Source organism: Narcine bancroftii, chromosome 7 (genome assembly GCF_036971445.1).
Source record: "Narcine bancroftii isolate sNarBan1 chromosome 7, sNarBan1.hap1, whole genome shotgun sequence".
Classification (NCBI taxonomy): domain Eukaryota; kingdom Metazoa; phylum Chordata; class Chondrichthyes; order Torpediniformes; family Narcinidae; genus Narcine; species Narcine bancroftii.
The window spans coordinates 13,699,155-13,718,164 of NC_091475.1; the positions used below are offsets into that span (position 1 = coordinate 13,699,155).

At 41.2% G+C, this 19,010-nt stretch overlaps 1 protein-coding gene across 1 annotated transcript in view; it reads left to right on the forward strand.

Annotated features, from left to right (window-relative positions):
- The window catches only part of dyrk1aa (dual-specificity tyrosine-(Y)-phosphorylation regulated kinase 1A, a), a 225,845-nt gene extending 210,498 nt beyond the window's left edge, over positions 1-15,347 (forward strand). Inside the window, exon 14 of the transcript XR_011341584.1 lies at positions 14,693-15,347. The gene's annotated coding sequence lies outside the window, so the exon portion shown is untranslated. The remainder of the gene's footprint in view (positions 1-14,692) is intronic.
- Positions 15,348-19,010: the final 3,663 nt, after the last annotated feature.

The window sequence follows — 19,010 nt, forward strand, 5'->3', positions numbered from 1 at the left end:
TCCTTTTGGAATTAAAGAAAATAAAAGCAGGGGGGAGGCTATCTGCCCTGTCGAGTCTGCTCTGCCATCGTGGCTGATCTGGCTGATGGATCATCCTCACTTACCCATTTTACCCATCCATAACCCTTAATTCAAAACCTTTTTACCTGGTTCTTATGTATCTTTAATGAGACAGCCACGACTGCTTCATTGGACAGTGGATTCCTTAGGCCTCTCTTCCACCGATGTAGAGACATAGGGATCCATAAGGATAAAGGTTGGTGTTTTATTTAGCTTTGTGCATGATTTTGTTCACAACAACCTAACTCAACTACTGGTGCAGAACAGGAATTAGAAAATAACTTCATTGCCAAGGTTGTAGGGATCAACCTTACTCGCTTAAATTATTTTTTACTGCAATTAGTAAACTTGGGCTATGGATCCCTTTCATCTCATATTCAGCATCTTTCCAGACCCTTTGACACTGCAATGAAATGCTAAACAAGGGTTAGTCATAAAAACTGCAATTAGCAGAATAAGTAAGGGGAAACTTGAAGATATTGTATTTTTGGACTTTCAGAGGAGCATCAAATTTTAGATTTAGATGTACAGCATGCTAACAGGCACTTGCGGCCCATGAGCCCATGGCCCCAAATACACCAATTAGCTTACCACCTGCAGACATTTTGAAGGATGGAAGGAAACTGGAGCACCCAGATGATCCATGCAGACACAGGAAGAAGCTACAAACACTTTACAGACAGCACCGGACTTTGCGCTAACTGCTCGCTAACTGTGCCACCCTTAATAAAGCACCACAGAAGTGATTACTAAACAAAATAGGGCACAGGTAATATACTGGAGGTGTGGACTGTAGATTGGTTAACAGGCAAGAAACAAAGAGTGGAACAAGTGGGCCATTTTTTGTGTTGGGTGACTGTGTGCGTTAGAGTGCGGAGACCCCAATATAAATGAATAATTTGTATGAAGAAACAAAGTGCAGTATAATATATTCACATTTACTTCTGATGCTAAGCATTGTGGATCAGGCAAATTGACTGGCAGGTGCAACAGCGTATACAGATATGTTTTTGGAAGATAAATTGGGGCAGGGGTTTTAGTGTAGGTCACATACAAACACTTTAAAACAGATCTTATTTGATATACTGCAGCTCTGCTAATGCTAGACATATCGGCCCCACAGCCTTTGCAAGAGCTTTGGAGAGTGCCCAAGATACTTAATTAATGGATTGTTGTTTACAAAAAGACAACAGATGAAAGAGCTTGTCAGAGCTCTGGAGCTGTTCTAAGAGGATCATGTGGTTTGGCAAGCAGAGAGAGTCAAACAGGTTTTTTCTCTGTGTGAGAGAGAGACACACACAGAGATCACTTCTACAGTGTTACAGCCAACAACAGCAGCTGGGACTGGAACAGGACTCCCACCTCCTCTATCTGGACCTTTCATGTGGAAGATGGGTTGTGAGTTCTTGGTTCAGCCTGGTCAAAGCCCTTGTGATTCATACAAGAGGAAAGGACTGCCTGTCTAATATTTCACTTGGAATAAGTGAAACAAAAAGGAACTCTGTGGTGACCTGAAAGAAAGAGGTTATCATCTGGAGAACCCTGAGGGGACAAGTTTCTTCAGCAAGACAATGAAGTCACTGATGGAAGCAAATCAGTTGTGGATGTCCTGGAACAGCAAATCTCTCTGTTAAAACCAACAAGAATCTTCCTGAGCGGTAACCATTTACCTTTCAAGCACCAAAGCCTGATGAACTTTATAAATATTAAATTCTGTGCACAGTACAAGAATTGCCTGAACCTGGAGGAATGAGAAGTGAGATTGGATTGTGAATCAAAGAACTTTTCTGAACTTTCACACACATTACATACATGTGCGCTTAGAATTAGAAGGGGATTAAGTTGGGTTAGTTAAGTCAATAGTGATAAGTTAAAGTGTGATTCTGTTTTCAAGTTTAAAGAAAATTAAAGCAACTTTTGTTTAAGTAAGCATTTGTCCTGGTGAATATCTATTACTGCTGGGTTTTGGGGTCCTCTGGACTCGTAACACAGGAAAGTGGAAAATGAACTATAAAGTGGAAAAATGTGATATAATTCACTTTTCTGGGGGAAATAAAACAGCAGAGCATATGTTTTAATTGGCCAGAGATTGAAAGTTGTTGATGTTCAGAGGAATCTGGGTCTCCTGCATAAATGGCAGACCATTAACGTATAGGTACATCAAGCATTTTTTTTTAAATTTAGAGATACTGCTCAGTAACAGGCCCTTCTGTCCATGCCACCCAAATACACCAATATGACCAATCAACCTCCTAACCCCATATGTCTTTGGTACGTCTTTGGAATTACGAATTAAAGAAGATTTGAATTTAAAGATTATATTGAATTTAAGGATTATATACAATGTCAGGAATGATATACCTGAGCGGGAGAAAATGCAATGAGGTTTCACAAGGATGATCCAAGTGATGGCGATTTTGAAAGATTAAGCAGATTGGAGTCCATGGTGTTACATATAGAAAAATCAGAGATGATTTTACCAAAACATAAAAAATCCTTGTGGATTTGACAGGTTAGTTGCAGGGATTATGTTTCTCATAAGACCATAAGATCATAAGACATAGGAGCAGAAATAGGTTATTCAGCCCATCGAGTCTGCCCCACCATTCAACCATGAGCAGCCCCACTGCCCAGCCTTTTCCCATAACCTTTGATGCTCTGGCTGGAATATCCAGAACGAGAGATGCCAGTATCAAAATTAGGGCTTAGATATTTAGAACTGAGATGATAAAAAAAATTACTTTGTCCAGGGGATGGTGAGTCTTTTTAACTTTCTTCCGAAATATTTTGTGGCGCCTCAGTCACTGAGTGTATCTATCTAAATACTGTCTTGATTATTGATTATTGGAACTTTCTTGCCAAGTTTATTGCAACATACACCAAGATGCCGCAAAAAAAAGTTGTCACTGCCTCTTGGTGTATGTGACAGTAAACGTGAACTGGAACTTGATATTCGAGGCAGTATTTTGGGAGATATTTTAGATAGCAAAGATGTCAAAATGGGCTAGTGTAGGAAAGTGGCACTGACGTAAAATAAAATCATTCATGAGCTTATTAAATGGGATGATGGCCAAGTGAATCTCATTCTGCTTTTGTTCCTTGTTGTTCTTATTCTTGGCATTTTTGTGCTTGGATATTAATCTTTACGCTTCACCTCAAATTTTAACAACGAATTTATTTTCCACAATGCTACTGCTGGCAATTCCATATTCCGCCCCTGCTGCCTGTTCCGAGGGGGACACTGAGGTCCTTGCATAATGCAGCTTGATCGCAAGAGTTTGGTTTTAAATTGCTGCAGGTGACTTTTGAAGAAACATTTTTTTTATTTTTCTGCTGAATCAGCTCATTAGTGGTGAGCTGTTCAAAGGGAGAGCGAATAGAATTTTCATCCAGAGGTCCACCCACACTGAATTCTTGGGGTCAGTCTTGCCTTGTATTATTTGAAATATTATTCCACACCACTGCCTGTGCTATTTCGGAAGAATTGCAAAATTACAGAAGGATTGGATCAGGAAAGAGGATATTCATCTCATGAAGACTCTGTTGGCTCAATGCAAGCGAATCCAGCGAGGACAACTCCCCAGACCTCTCTCCATAATTCTGCAAACTTTCTGTCCTTTGAAGCAATTAAGTCCCATTTCAAAACCACTCTTGAATATATTTTCATTATTGTTGTGGCATCCACTCAAGATATTTTTCCTCATCTTCCCTTTCATTCTTTTGCCAATCACCTTATCCTCTGATTCCTGACTTTTCCATGACAGGGAATTATTTCTCCCACCTCCTCTATCTGGACCTTTCATGAGTTTAAATCCTATCAGATTCCCTCACTATTTTCCATGTTCCAAGACACCCACCTCCAGAAGCAAAGTTCCTCATGCCTGGAAATCAAGTAAATCTCTTCTGCACCATCTCTGAGGCCTTCACACCTTTCCTTCAAATGTGATGCCGAGAAATGGCAGTGGTGGTCAAGCCAATATTCCATGCAGATTCCGCATAATTTCCTTGCTCTTTATTTGAACATTGCTAATGAACGAAATAGAGGGAAGTAATCGAAGTTGCACACATCAGTGATAAGAGCTCCTATAAATGTCCAACATGCTTTGAAATCTTTAAGTGTTGCCACCAAATTAGGTTTCTTACATTACAAACATGCTCCTGGATAGAACATGGATTGAAGCATAGGTTCATCACTTCGGACACCTGAGAGTCATTCATTTGATTGTGTTAGATTAAGTTTCGGCAAACATATCCCAGCCAATTGTAGGTTTCAAATGTTATTTCGAACAATTCCTGAGGACTGCATAAAACACATTTTGTTGCCAGCAAAAACAACTGCCTTAGGTTCCAGTCATTTTGCAATAGAACTTCAGATTGGCTACACAGATGATGAATGTATCATGTTTCTTCATTTAGACATCCTGTAATATATTATGCATTCTTCTGCTGTAATTGACTTATGCCATAAAATAATTACTAGGGCACTAAACAACTTTTCATCTCTTGCACAAATGGACATACTTTGAATGTGAATTAGCATGAAAAGCACAAGCTACCAAAACCACTGTAAAGGGGAGTACAGACAAAGCTAATTAATACAATGGACACCCAAACTATGGCATGGCAAGTTGAACTCCAGTATGGATATTCACCTGAGCATGAAACTCAATTAATTAATGTCATGAAAAAACAGGGCTGATCCTTCATTGTATGCCGCCCATAATCACTCAGCTACATTCCAATTCATTGATGACTGGTTGTTCAATAAGGTTCCCCTTTCAAATTAATTCCAGATAAATCCTCCAAAATACTACAGATGTGACGTGTCTCCTCATTTTGCTTTGAGGTCTGTGTGACATGAAAGATTCACGGTAAAATTTTGAGCATGTGATGCAAGTGTGCTACGAGTCATATGATGTAACTTTGCATGCCCGGCAGCCTCTTTATGCCAGTGAAGTGAATTATGCATACTGAGTGAAGAGAATTATACACAACAATCTCAACTAGTAGTTTGCTGCCAAGATCTGAAAATAGCCTCCTCGTTCAAAAGAAGACCCTGGGTGTGGGCAAGTTGCCAGATTTTGTAGGACTCTGTGTGTGTGTGTGTGTGTGTGTGGGTGTGTGTGTGTGTGTGTGTGTGTGTGTGTGTGCGCGTGCGTGCGAGCGCGTGCGTGCGTGCGTGCGAGCGAGTGAGCGTGTGCGTGTGTGTGCATGCGTGTGCGTGCGTGCGTGTGCGTGCGTGTGTGTGCGAGCGAGCGTGCGCGCGCGCGCGTGTGTGTGTGCGCGCACGTGCGCGTGTGAGTGTGTGTGTGCGAGCGAGCGTGCGCGCGCGTGTGTGTGTGCGTGTGTGTGTGCGTGTGTGTGTGCGTGTGTGTGTGCGTGTGTGTGTGTACACACGACTGTGTGTACATATCTATATGCATTACAGCACTGGTCTCATGGGTGGCAACAATTATCTGCTCTTGCACAGTTTCAGGGCTTCACATTTGCTCCTGACCTCAGGTGTTGCCTGTGTGCAGTGTACACATAGTCTCAGTGACTGTGCAAGTTTCCACAGGATCCCCCGGTGTCCTTCTGCATCCCAAATATACCCCAAAAAAGTGGGTCTGTTGGCTAGTGCAACATTTTCCAGAGCATAAGTGGATGGCAGGAAAATGAGGGAAAGTGAATGGATGTCTGAAAGAGAAGAGAGTACATGGAAATAAGTGGTGAATGGACTGCTGGGAAGGCTCCAGCTGCTAACGCAGGTAAGTACCCTCCTTCTATGTTGTAAGGAGTGCATGGAATGTTTTAGATGATGGGAAAGACCGATAGGTTTGGAGACAGGAGAGACTGCAGCTGCTAGAATCTGGAGCAAAAAGTAATCTGCTGGAAGAGTACAGCAGGTTGAGCAGCATCAGTGGGAGAGAAAGAATGGGTGACGCTTTGGGTTGGAACCCTTCATCAAGACATGATGGCCATGTTTGCCTGCTACCCTCATCCAGCACTAAATAAAGCCAATTGTAACATCCATGTGTTCCTTTAGCAGAGACCAGCTGACCAATAACAGGTTGGTTTTTCACACAGTTCTTTTCTATGCTTGAAAAATATCCGTACTTTAACTAAAAAGAATCTGCAGTACTGACATAACATATTATACGTGGTTATTCAATTTTTATTTGCAATTTGAATTTTGATTATGGCTGAACATTAAAGTTTCACACTAAGCACAGCAACTTTGAGTGGGAGACCATGAGACCATAGGATATGGGAGCAAAAACAGACCATTTGGCCCATCGAGTCCATTCCACCATTCCATCATGAGCTGATCCATTCTCTCACACGGACCCACTCCCCTACCTGCTTTCTCCCCATAATCATTGATACCTTGACTATTCAGATACCTGTCAATCTCTGCCTCAAATACACTCAATGACTAGGCCTCCACAGTCGCCAGTGGTAACAAATTCCAAAGGTTCACCACTATCTGGTTAAAGAAATTCTTCTGTATCTCTGTTTTGAATGGGTGCCCTTCAATCCGGAAGTTGTGCCCTCTTGTCCTAGACTCCCCTACCATGGGAAACAACTTTGTCACATCTACTCTGCCCAGGTGTTTCAACATTCAAAATGCTTCTGAGATCCCTACTCATTCTCCTGAACTCCAAGAAGTACAGTTCAAGAGCCATCCAATGCTCATATGCTTATCCCTTCATTCCAGGAATCATTCTTGTGAATCTTCTCTGAATGCTCTCCAACACCAGCACATATTTTCTTAAATAAGGAACCCTGTATTCCAAATGCCTTAGAAAACTTTAACACCACACCCCTTCTCTTATATTCCATTCCTCCAGATATGAATGCTCTCATGTCATTTGTCTTCTTCACCACCGACGTAACTTCGAGGTTAACCTTTAGGGTATCCTGCACGAAGACCCCCAAGTCCCTTTGCACCTCCAAATTTTAAATTTTACCCCCATCCAAATAACAGTCTACTCTTTTATTCCTTTTACCAAAGTGCATGACCATACACTTTCCAACATTGTATTTTGTTTGCCACCTCTTTACCCATTCTCGCAATCTAATTCTCTCTGCAGCCTCTCCATTTCCTGGTCACAACCTGCCCTTCCCACCTATCTTTGTACTATCAGCAAATTTAGCCACAAAGCCATTTATTCTGCAATCCAAATCATTAACACACAACGTAAAAAGAAGAGGCCCCCAACCAACACTGACCCCTGCGGACACAACTGGTAACTGGTAGACGAGCAGAATAGGATGCCTCTATTCCCACTTTCTGTTTCCTGCCGATCATCTAATGCTCTACCCATTTCTTATCTTTCCTGTAATTCCATGGGCTCTCTTCTTGTTAAGCAGTCATGGGTGGTACTTTGTTAATGGGCTTTTAAAAATACATAGTGGTTTCCCCAAAAAACTGTCAGGCAAGATTTTCCCTTAAGGAAACCATGCTGACTTTGGCCAATCTTGTTCTGAGATTACTCCGCAACCTCATCCCTGACAATCGACTCCACAACTCCTCCACCATCAATGTTAAGGTCTATAATTTCCTTTCTGCTGCCTCCCTCCCTTTTTAAACAGCAGAGCGACCTTTGCAATGTTCGTCCCTGGCATCACTAGGTGGGTGCAGAGGCCGCGGACCGCACCGGGTGACACCGTCAGAGGGGGTGACACCAAAATCACTGCCTGTAAAATTTTTGTGCAGTGTGTCAGCAGAAATTTATTTTTTTTATATTAAAAAATTATCTCTGTAGTTAGTTATAACAAAAAACATTTTTCAGAAGCCCAGTTTATGTACCAATATACCTACAAGGCTAAAACTGTGCGCTAATTTACTTTTTGAACCTTCTAATGCACTCTGGTCAGAGCTGTCATTATTACCCAATTACAATGATACTTCGAATCACGTGGTTTAATTTACATGTGCCAGAAACACACAGTTTTTTTGTTTCTGCTGTGCATATGAAATAGTAATTTAAATTTTGCTAGTTGTTTATCTCACTGCTATTGCCATTACAAGCAGTGATAGATGGGAATTACAATTTACAAGTAACATTAGTACAAAAAACATTACTAAGGATTCTGTGTGGTTTGGTACGGGAGGGTGGGCTGGTGACGCCATGAGATACCGCACTGGGTGCCGCTGGTTTCAGTCCTCTGGAGCCATGCCAGAATCAATTGATCATTACCAACACCACCAAAACCTCTATAGCTACTTCTTTCAAAACCCGAGGGTGCATTCCATCTGGTCTGGGAGACTTATCTACCCTTAGACGATTCAACTTTCCAAGCACCTTCTCTCTAGTGATCATGACTGCACTCACCTTTCTTCCATGAAACCTTGAAGGCCCAGTATACTCCTAATGTCTTCCCCAGTGAAGACTGATGCATAAGACTCATTGAGTTTCTTTGCCATCTCCTTGCCTCCCAATATAATTTCTTCAACATCATTTTCTATTGGTCCTACATCTACTCTTGTCTCGTTTTTTTCACTCATAATATACTTTGAAGAGCATAACCTTGGTTATGTTATTTACAACCTTCTTTTCAAACTTCTTCCTAATAACTTTCTTAGTTGCCTTCTGCATGTTTTTAAAAGCTTCCCAATCCTTTAATTTTGGCTTCCTTGTATGTCCTTTCTTTGGTTTTTATTGTGTCTTTGACCTCTCTTGTTAGGCACAGTTGTGTTAATTTTCTATTTGAGTATTTCTTCTTTTTTGGAATATACCTGACCTGCACCTTCCTTATTTCTCACAGAGATTCTGGCCTTTGCTGTTCTGCAATCTTCCCTGCCTTTCCAATCAACTTTTGCCAGTTCTTCTCTCATGCCTCTGTAGTCCCCCTTATTCCACAGATATACTGACACCTCTTTTAGTTTCTTCATTTCAAACTGCAGGGCAAATTCTACCATGTTACGATGACTGCCTCCTGAGGGTTCCCTTACCTTCAGCTCCCTTAGCAACTCTTGCTCATTACACAATACCCAATCCAGGATTGCCACAAGCTGTTCGAAGAAACTATCTTGAAGACATTCGATAAATTCCTTCTCTTGGGATCAGTACCAACCCTGGTTTTCCCAATCAACCGGCATATTGAAATCCTCCACGACTATTGTAACATTGCCTTTTTTTGCATCTCCTTCTGCATCCTGGCTACTGTTTGGAGGCCTGTATACAACTTCCATCAGAGTCTTTGTAGCTTCTTAATTCTACCCACAGGGTTTTGCTATCTCCTAATCTAATGTCTCTTCTCTGCTAAGATTGAATTCCAATTCTACCCACCCCACATCCTCTGGCTACCCTCCTGTCTTTCTGATATATTGTATATCCATAGATATTTAATTCCCAGCTATGGACTTCTTTCAGCCACAACTCAGTGATGACCATAATGTCATAGGTGCCAACTTCCAGCTGCAATACTAGATCATCAACCTTATTTCTTATACACGTAGCATTTAAGTACAAGACCTTCAGTGCTCTATTATTCACCCTTTTCAATATTGTTTCCAAAGAACCCCAAGTTAAATCCTTAATCTTACACTTGTAATGTTGCCCGATTGACTTCATCACAATCTCGCTTCACTGTGCATCATACTTGTGTAACATCTTCCCTCTTGTTCAGGTTTTCATCCCTCTACCAAACTAGTTTAAACCCTCTCCAACAATTTGAGCAAACCTACCCGACTGGATATTAATCCGCCTTCTGTACAGGTTCAACCCTTCCTTATTTTACAGGTCGTAGCTTTGCAGAAGGAATCACAGTGATCCGTGAATCTGAAACCCTGACCTCCGCCCCAACTCTTCAGCCACGCATTCATCTGCCACAACTTCCTATTCCTGCACTCACTGGCATGTGGCACAGGGAGCAATCCCAAAATTACAACCCTTGAGGTTCTGCTTTTTAGCCTCCTTTCTAATTCCCTATATTCCCTCTTCAGGGCTTCAACCCTTTACCGATCAATGTCATTGGTACCAATGTGGACCATGACACCTGACTGCTCACCCTCTCGCTTGATAATGTTGTGGACTCGATCCAAGTTGTCCCTGACCCCGGCACCTGGGACTCAACACACCACCCAGGAGTCTCAATCTTGTGCACAGAACTTCCCGTCTGAATGAATGAATCTCTCGCCGCCGCGTACTTACCTCTGTCGGGCGCGGTGCTGGCCGCCGCTGATGACATAAGTGATGCAACACACGGGGGTAACATGAACGGTGTGTGAAGTGTCAATTTGCGGATGATGAATCTCAGATGCAGGAGGAGGAGAGTGAGAGTGTCAGGATCACCTGTGTGGCAGTGAGCCAATGAGAAGGTCAGAGGGGTTCAGCTGGGTGGTGAATGGGGAGTTGAAGGCTATAGCTCTCTTCTTCTCCCCCTCCACCTTTCCTTCTGAGCTGAAGGGCTAGACTCTGTGCCAGTGACCTGACTACTCTGAATTGTCCCTGATAGATCACCCCTTCAACAGTGTCCAAAACAGTATACTTCTCATCGAGAGGAACAGCCACAGGGGTGCTCTGCACTGGCTGCCTAGTCCCCATCCCTCTCCTAACAATCACCCAGTTACCTGCCTCTTGGGTGCGACTGTCTCCCTATTGCTTCCGTCTATCACCACCTCTGCTCCCAAATGACCTTGCTGGTAGTCAATTTCATGTGACAGTTTCCCTCAGAAAATACTACCAACCATGTACTGTTTAGGATATAAAATTAATTTGGTAGGTTTTCTGGCATACGGCCGAGAGAGCATGTATGGCAAGCATCAGTTTACAAGGTGCCTGGGTGAAAGAGGAAAATATTTTGTCTTTCAGGATGTTCTGGTCTCAGATCCTCCCAGATAAAACAGAAGAGAAATATCGCTTCAGAGTCCTTGGGCCATCGAGTAATGGCCCAGGTGGCTGAATGCATCATTCTGTGTTAATAATTCTGTGATAATCATTCAAAGCATCCTGTGAGATCAAGTCACCATTCACTGATACGATTTCTCTTAGAAATATTTTTTTATAATTGCTTGCAATCATGGACCTGGCTCGCCAGGCTGAGCAGGATACAGGCCAAATGGATTACGCCTGCTCCTATTTCTTATGTTCTTATCACAATTCTGGCCTCAAGATTAATTTTAAACATCCTCCTTTAGTGCTGGTGGGTAAATAAAGTCCTCATTTTACCTTTCCCACATGTTCTGGCTTTAACCTGGTGTTCTATGCATCCATGAGGGGCACCTGCTGTGATCTTGCTCTTGACATACAGGGTGAGACAGATTACACCACTGGATCCCAACTCTTTGACGAAATGAGGTGTCTGTGGGGAAACCAAAAACTTGAGGCCAGAAAAGAATTTGTTGCCATGCAAAAACATTTTGAGGCTGTAGGAAGTGAAATGTTGTTTGGGAAACTCGAGAGCAATCTTCTAAATTATTAAATAACTGAATTAATTAACTGAGAGCTTTCACTTTACAACAATTAATGTGCCCACGATGGCAGCAGATGCAAGCTGACAGTGAATGTGCTTTGGAAATCTGTAACAGTTCCCTGAGTAGAGAGATAATTAACCCGGGGACATAAGTTTAAGGTAATTGTCGAAGGATGAGAGGATAGTTGACGCAAAATATTTTCTGCTGGTAAATGGTAAAAGAGGGCAGAGCTGGCAGAAACATTCATCACTTAAAAATGACTGGATGTGCTTTATTCAAGGGGAAGCTGTGGAATAGGATTTTTAAAAAGTTTAAATTTAGACAATACAGCACAGTAACAGAGCCTTTTGGCCCACAAGCCCGTGCTGCCCAACTACACCCAATTGAACTACAACCCCCGGTACGCCAGAGATTTTGAAGGGTGGGAGGAAACCAGAGCACGCGGACAAAACCCACGCAGACCCGGTTAAAACTCCACTTTTAACTCCATTTTTATCTTCAACTTCTACTTCTATCTTTTTTCCTCCCATTTCCTCACCTCAACTTTGACTATTCTTGCTGTCTGCTGTTATTCAACCTTCTGCCCTCAGAGGTCCATTTTTGTACTTATTCAAAGTCTCCCTTGTTTAAATTTAAATGTAGACATAAAACATGGTGACAGGTCAAGTGCTGTGGAGAGAGATGGCCCGTGATTTCAACACAGTCAGTGCTTTTGCGCACGGACCTTCCTGCATTTGCATTCTTCTGGTGGAGCGCACACTGGGACCATGGGAAGCAGAAGGGTTGTCTCCCAAGATCCATCCCTTGCGACTGTGCTGGCCACCGAAATGCTTCAGGTGGAAGGAGTTATGTTATCAACATGAGAAAATTCCACATGAAACTCTAAAGACCTGAAAATTGACGCGATAGACACTGGGGTTGTTAAAAAGAGGTTCAGTATTTTCATGGTGACCTTATGGGAACATGAGTACAGTTGATGGCTGCCTGTGATTGAGGGTCTTAGCATAGTGGGAAATCTCCTGTTTCTTATTAAGATCAAAGGAGAATGTGGCACAGAGCTGCAAGGTTCCTTTATACACAAAATACCCTAAATTTGCTTTCATCAGTTTGCCCTAAAAGGCAGACACCAAGGCACCAGTAGTCCAATGCCCCTATCAGGAAGGGATGGAGAAGCAAAGGAGACTCCTTCCAGAGACATCAAGTATTAGTGGATCCCACCATCTCCTCTGATGGTCGCCGCCTCGTGCACTCCCAAAATCTCCACAGCCGGGCGGATTCCCATTCATTCCTGCAGTGAACCTGAGCTTTAGGCATCCAAGATACCCTTCCTGGCCACTGGCTCTGAACCCCCTGTACAAGCAGGAGGCTGTCAGTGGCGAATTTGGGAGATGTTATAAAGATCTTCCACAGCAACTTGGAAAGGTCCTTCCAGGTAGGACACGATAGCCAATATGACCTTGCATTCCACAGTGAGCTTGTCTGTGGTCATCCCACAGATTGTGATGCCAGGCAACAATGGCAGCCTTGGAAGACTTGAGCCTGAGAATATATCATCAATAATACATCAGAGAGATGCAGTATTTCTGAAAATTCTGCAGGAGAAGGGTCTTCTCTGTTGTTCAGGTCTTTGCCTTATTCCATCTCTCACTGTGTTGAAAATAAAATTTAAAATGTAAAAATTTCCTAAGAATATTAGGTTTGAGCTGAGTTTGGGACTTTAATACAGACTTTAGAATCAGTACCACTCCCACTTTTATCCCAAATGGCCTGATTTTATGTAGTGCTGTTACAGAATTGTGTTAACCTTTAATTTAATGTTAAACTATATTTCTTTTATAGAAATGTCTTAGTAAAGTAAATTATAGAGTTAAAATATTGTATTTGCATTCTTAGTAAGTTAAGCTGTGTGTTGGTACAGGGTCACACACAGGTCACAACACATTTATAGAGAACCATTGTTTTCTGAGAAGAGAGTTCATTTTCTGAGTCGATATATCTGGGAAGGACAGAGCTAGTGGATTTCAAGTGGGCCTTAATTATTCAAGAACTGCTGAGGGAAGTCAACTGGGTTGAATCAAGCCCTCTTAAGCCTCTTGAACAGAGATGAGGTCAGAGGTTGTTATGGTTTTGAAAAGTGAACAGAATTTTGGTAGAAATAAAACTGATGGTCATGTGGTTTACAAGAATTGGGTCTCACCTCAGTGATTTGATTTAGAGAAATATATTACCGAATTCAGTCATTTTGAGTTGAGCTTCGGAAGATTTCAGTTGGAGAGAGCAGAAGTCAAAACCCCTGTGTGAAACCTTGTGAAAGAGAGAGTTGAGTTACAATAACAAGAATTGCTGGTGTTACTTCTGGGAAAAGGGGAACACAAAATCAATGGTTTTTGAAATAAGTAAGACCATTTTGCTGTCTTTTTGGAAAAGATGACAGAATTCTACTGGGTCTATTTTTGTGTTTAGTCACTTTGTTTAACCCCTGTCTGGGTTTGTGGATTCATTGTGGAATAAAATAGCCACATTGTGAGTAAAGAGGCCTGAAGATATAATGTTTAAAAGTGGTTTATAATCATTTCTGAACTGAGAATATCAGACATTCAAGCAAGACTGAAATGATGCTGAACTTTTAAAGACTGACTTTTCAGACTGGGACTTCAATTATACACATAGACATTTACATTAGCGCATAGTGGGGTTAAATTTAGAGTGACATAAGTTTAGAGATAAGTAAGAAATGTTATGTTATTAATAGTTTAATTTAAAAAAAACTATTATTTTGAATTTGCCATTGTCTGGTGAATTTTCCATTGGTGTTCCTGTGTTCATGCTAACAGACTCCCTTTAGTCCCAAAAATAATTGAAAGGATTGTTAATTCTAACAGTGTGATGATGCCAGAATATTTTCTTGTTAATTCATGAATTTTCTCCATGTGTATCTGTGCCAAGGTTTATTTTTGAATATGCAATGGTGTGGATAAGACTTGATGCCAAATAAGGTGTTTATTTATGAATGCATTTGGAATTTACTTGTTATAGTAGTTTGGGACGGACAAACTTGTCTGAAGGCTCTAATAACTGTAATTATATGCTGTTGTAACTGACCCAGGTGAGTGGGCAGTGGAGACACAGAACTGCTCCAAAGGGTTTAACTGCCTGCTCTTAATCCTGAAGGCCATGTACAGGGTTTAAACAACCTGTTAAACAACCATGTTTTTATTTAAAATCCTGCAGCCACAAAGCTCTGTTCCCAAGATGGCGGTGCCTGTGCTTGGCAGCAGCCATGAGGTGACGCAGACTCCGGGGAGCAGCGGAGCAGAGTGGGGCGCCATCAACTGAGAGAACACCCACCGTTGAGAAGGAGAAGTGGAGAAGACCCTACAGGATGGTGAGCACGGCGGTGGAAAAGCGAGGAGCTCAGCGGTTGAGGGTCTCGCACATGGTGTGAGCAACTTGCAATCGGGGACCCCACACAAGCTGTGGGATGTTGAAGACTGGCTCATGGATTCCAGAAGTGGGATTCGAGAGCGGTGAGGACAAGAAGGGCTCTCGAAGGGTCTCGGGCACTGAAGGCTTCACTGATCATGTCAAAGGTTTGGATCTGGAACTCGGGTTGCCGATGGATCGAAATGAAGTCTGCGTGGCTTCAGTGGCTGCGTGAGGGCTGGAGGCGATTCCATGGACCTTCAGGGACTCTCCTTTATTTCTCTTTCTCTCTTACTGTAAATGGCGTTGAGCATCACCTAATGGCTTCTCTTTGCCTTTACGGCATGAAAAAGGCAATTTCATTTAATATTACATGTTCTGGACTATTATATGACAATAAAAGAAATCTTGAATCTTAATCCCTGTCACTTTAAATGCTAAAATAAAGAAAACAAAGCACAGAGCAGCTGGATATTATTGTGTGGAAACTATAGGTAAGATATAACAGAGCTTTTTCATTGTCTTCTATGCAATGCAACACCAAGCCACCATCTAACTGGAATGTGCTCCCATGAAGGACTTGCCTTTTGAGAATGACTGGAAATGCTATTTACAGGTTGAAATGATACGGCACAGTGACTTGATATGAAACTGTTTATTTAAGAAGGGATTTTAATTCAATATTTGTTATTTGCAGTCAAACCATTGCCACTGCACAAAGGAAGGTTAAGCTGGTGTGAAGGGAGAGTGGGCGGAAGTGGTTGGTGATGTAGAGAGCATACGTGTCACAGTTCCTGACAAGGAACCTTGACCACTCAGAGTATATTTTGGTGACTGGGATAGAAAGTAGAGGCACTGCACAATCATATTCTTATAGAACATGCACATAAACATTAATCCATGGAATTCAAAGCACAACCTTATGGCACAAAAGGTGGATATTCTTACCATTCTTTTGATGAAGGTATCCAGGTCATCCCATATTCACTATGTTTGAAACATCATACAAATAAATAGAGTGGAACTGGGAATGTTAAAAATTATTGACACCCTGTTAAAATCATTCATGCAGCTTTGCCAGCTGTTAATAGTATTTTTTTAAATACATCTGAATATTCCTGATGTTCAAATACTATTAAAATCAATTAAGTATATATAAAGCATTGAACCTTTACAAATTAAAACACATTTGGAGAACTTAAAAAATAAAACCAACACAGCTAAATTAAGATTTTGGGTTTTTTTTTTACTTCTTACAGCTATATTAAGCATCTTTTAAACTTAATTTAGCAACTCTCGCAGCTATTCTTATCCATTCAATTGAATGGGCTCATAGATTCTATTCATTAAACCCAACCTAGTGTTGATTTACAGAACAGATTCTATAGCTTAAATACAGGGGAATTTGCTGAGTCTGTTCTTCATCAGCAGATGCATCTTCCATTCTTTCGTGTTTGCACGAGATTCTGTTACATTATTGTATAATTTAACCATATCACAATTACAACACAGAAACAGGCCAGGCTGGCCCTTCTAGTCCATGCTGAACACTTTCTCCCACCTAGTTCCATTTATCCCAATCTAGCCCATAACCTTCCATACCTCTCTCGTCCACACACCTATCCAACTTGTATATTAAAATCAAGCCCACATCTACCACTTTGGACCAGAAGCTCATTTCACACTCCCTCCACTCTCTGAGTGAAGAAATTCCTCCTCATGTTTCCCCTAAACTTTCTCCCCTGCAATCTCAATCCATGTCCTCTTGCTTGAATCTCTCCCACTCTCAATGGAAAAAAGCCTATCCACATTTACTCTATTGTTACAGAATGGGTTAATAAAATTATGATAAAAATATATCTTAAAAGGGGTAAGATTGTGAGGTTTAGTTGTTAGATCACATTTCACAAACAAACATCTCAAGTGCCTTGAAGGAAGAGATTTCATGTCACCAATTGGCTTGTCTGAGACAATGAGAGAATACTTGTAAGAATTTTACAAGTAGGTGTTAATGGATCAGCTTGTTTGTATAGACCCCAGCCCCAAGAACTGAAAATCTTTTGCTATTAAGACTGGTGCCAGAAGTTTAAATTGCTGGTTGAAGGTTGCTGTTCTAAGAGGGGTCATGTGGTTTTGCAAACAGAGAGAAAACATTCATTCTTTGGGAGATAGAGAGACTGAGAGATTCCGCAGCAGTTTGTGTTGAAGACTGCAAGTTTGCAGACCTTCTGCAAGATCCCATTTCAAGATGGGGTTTGAGTTCCGAGTTCGGCCAATTGCAGAGGTCGCGACTGGTTAATGTGTTTCTCCTGAAAAAGAAGAACTCCTTGTGGTCACCTGGAAGAAGAGGTTATCTTTTGGAAAAACCCAAGAGGGAGCAAGTTTCTTCGGTAAGACACTTCAGGGGCTGAATGAAGGAGATCAGTTTGTGTGTCCAACAAACAAAAAATATCTCTCTGAAACCAACAAAGACCTTCCTGAGTGGTAATAAGTTAAGGCATCAGGGCCTGGTGTATATAATAAATGTTTAATTCTGTGCACAGTATGAAAATTGCCTGATACCAGCGAACTTGGAGAAGAGAAAAGTGAATGATTAGACAGTGAAAAATAACTTTGCTGAACAGCTAAACATTATATACATGTGCGCTTAGAATCAGAAGAGAGTTAAGTTAATAGCAATAAGTTAAATATTAAGCTTATTTTTATGTATTAAGAAAACAAAACCAATTTTGTTTAAGAAATCATTGTCTTGGTGAATTTCTTTTGCTGTTGGTTTTTGAGTTCTTTGGGCTCGAAGCACCATCAGTTCCCCTCATAATTAAAAAAAATTTCTATCAAATCACCCCTCAATCTTCTATGCTCCAAGGAATAAAGTGGTAGCCTGATTAACCTTTCCCCTCTAACCCCAACCCCTAAAACCCAGGCAAATGGACCTTTCAGGAATTATTCACAGATGCTAATGCCAATTACTACCCAGTGATTCTGATTTACAAATTATGAGACCAATGTCAGTAAAGTAAATGAAATGTATTGAATTTTGATGAACGGTCTTTGGATCTGTTTTTCCACTCACGGCCTGAACTACTGTGTACTTTTAATTTTATGTCTTATTGCTTTGATAAATGAATAGATAGTTCATTTCAGTCTTTTATGCCTTTCATTATTAATTATAGTGGGCTGATAACGCCTCAAACCGTGCATCTTGGCGCCTCACAGTTTGGCGGGCAGCAGCCTCCTTTGAAGAAGACCGCAGAGCCCACCTCACTGACAAAAGGCAAAGGAGGAAAAACCCAACACCCAACCCCAACCAACCAATTTTCCCTTGCAACCGCTGCAATCGTGTCTGCCTGTCCCGCATCGGACTGGTCAGCCACAAATGAGCCTGCAGCTGACGTGGACTTTTTACCCCCTCCATAAATCTTCGTCCGCGAAGCCAAGCCAAAGAAGAAAGATAAGTAATCACTGAAGATTAAATATTAACAAAATTCTTATTTAACACAAATATTTGATATGATGAAATAATTCAGAATGTATTATTTCCCATTAGAAAAATGAAAAAAAAAAGTCTAACGATTTCTAGTATCATTAACTGAACAATGCTTGCAATCCAAATGGTTTTACTTCTAAAATTCCTCATGTTTGTGTTCAAATTCCCCTATTACTTAAATCTGTTAATTTTTGCCTTCCGGTTCTTCAAAGATGTCTATCTTTTGCTAATTTTGGCCTCATGCCCTTACTTCTTTGATCTCAATTGTTCCTCTAAGCCCCAAATTCCACCCTTGAACCTCTCAGCCTTGTCACTTTTCTCTCCACATTTAAGTTGCACCTCAAAGGAGTTTTTATTTTGCTTTTGACCCGCTGCACTAAAGTCTACGAATGTGACTCAGGGTGATTTTTTTTTGGTTTGTTTTCTACATCTCCTATGCAATGCCTTGGGATGATATAACCTGCTGTGCAAATACCAACACCCATCTCGTTAAGTGCAAATTTCCTGGGGCGGTATAAAAAATACTTTCTATTTCACATTGCTGATCGTTTCGATTAAATATCTAACTTGGATTATTCCAAATTATACTAACAGGCAGTTATCTCCATGCGATTTCATTATTGCACAAGCTCATCTTTC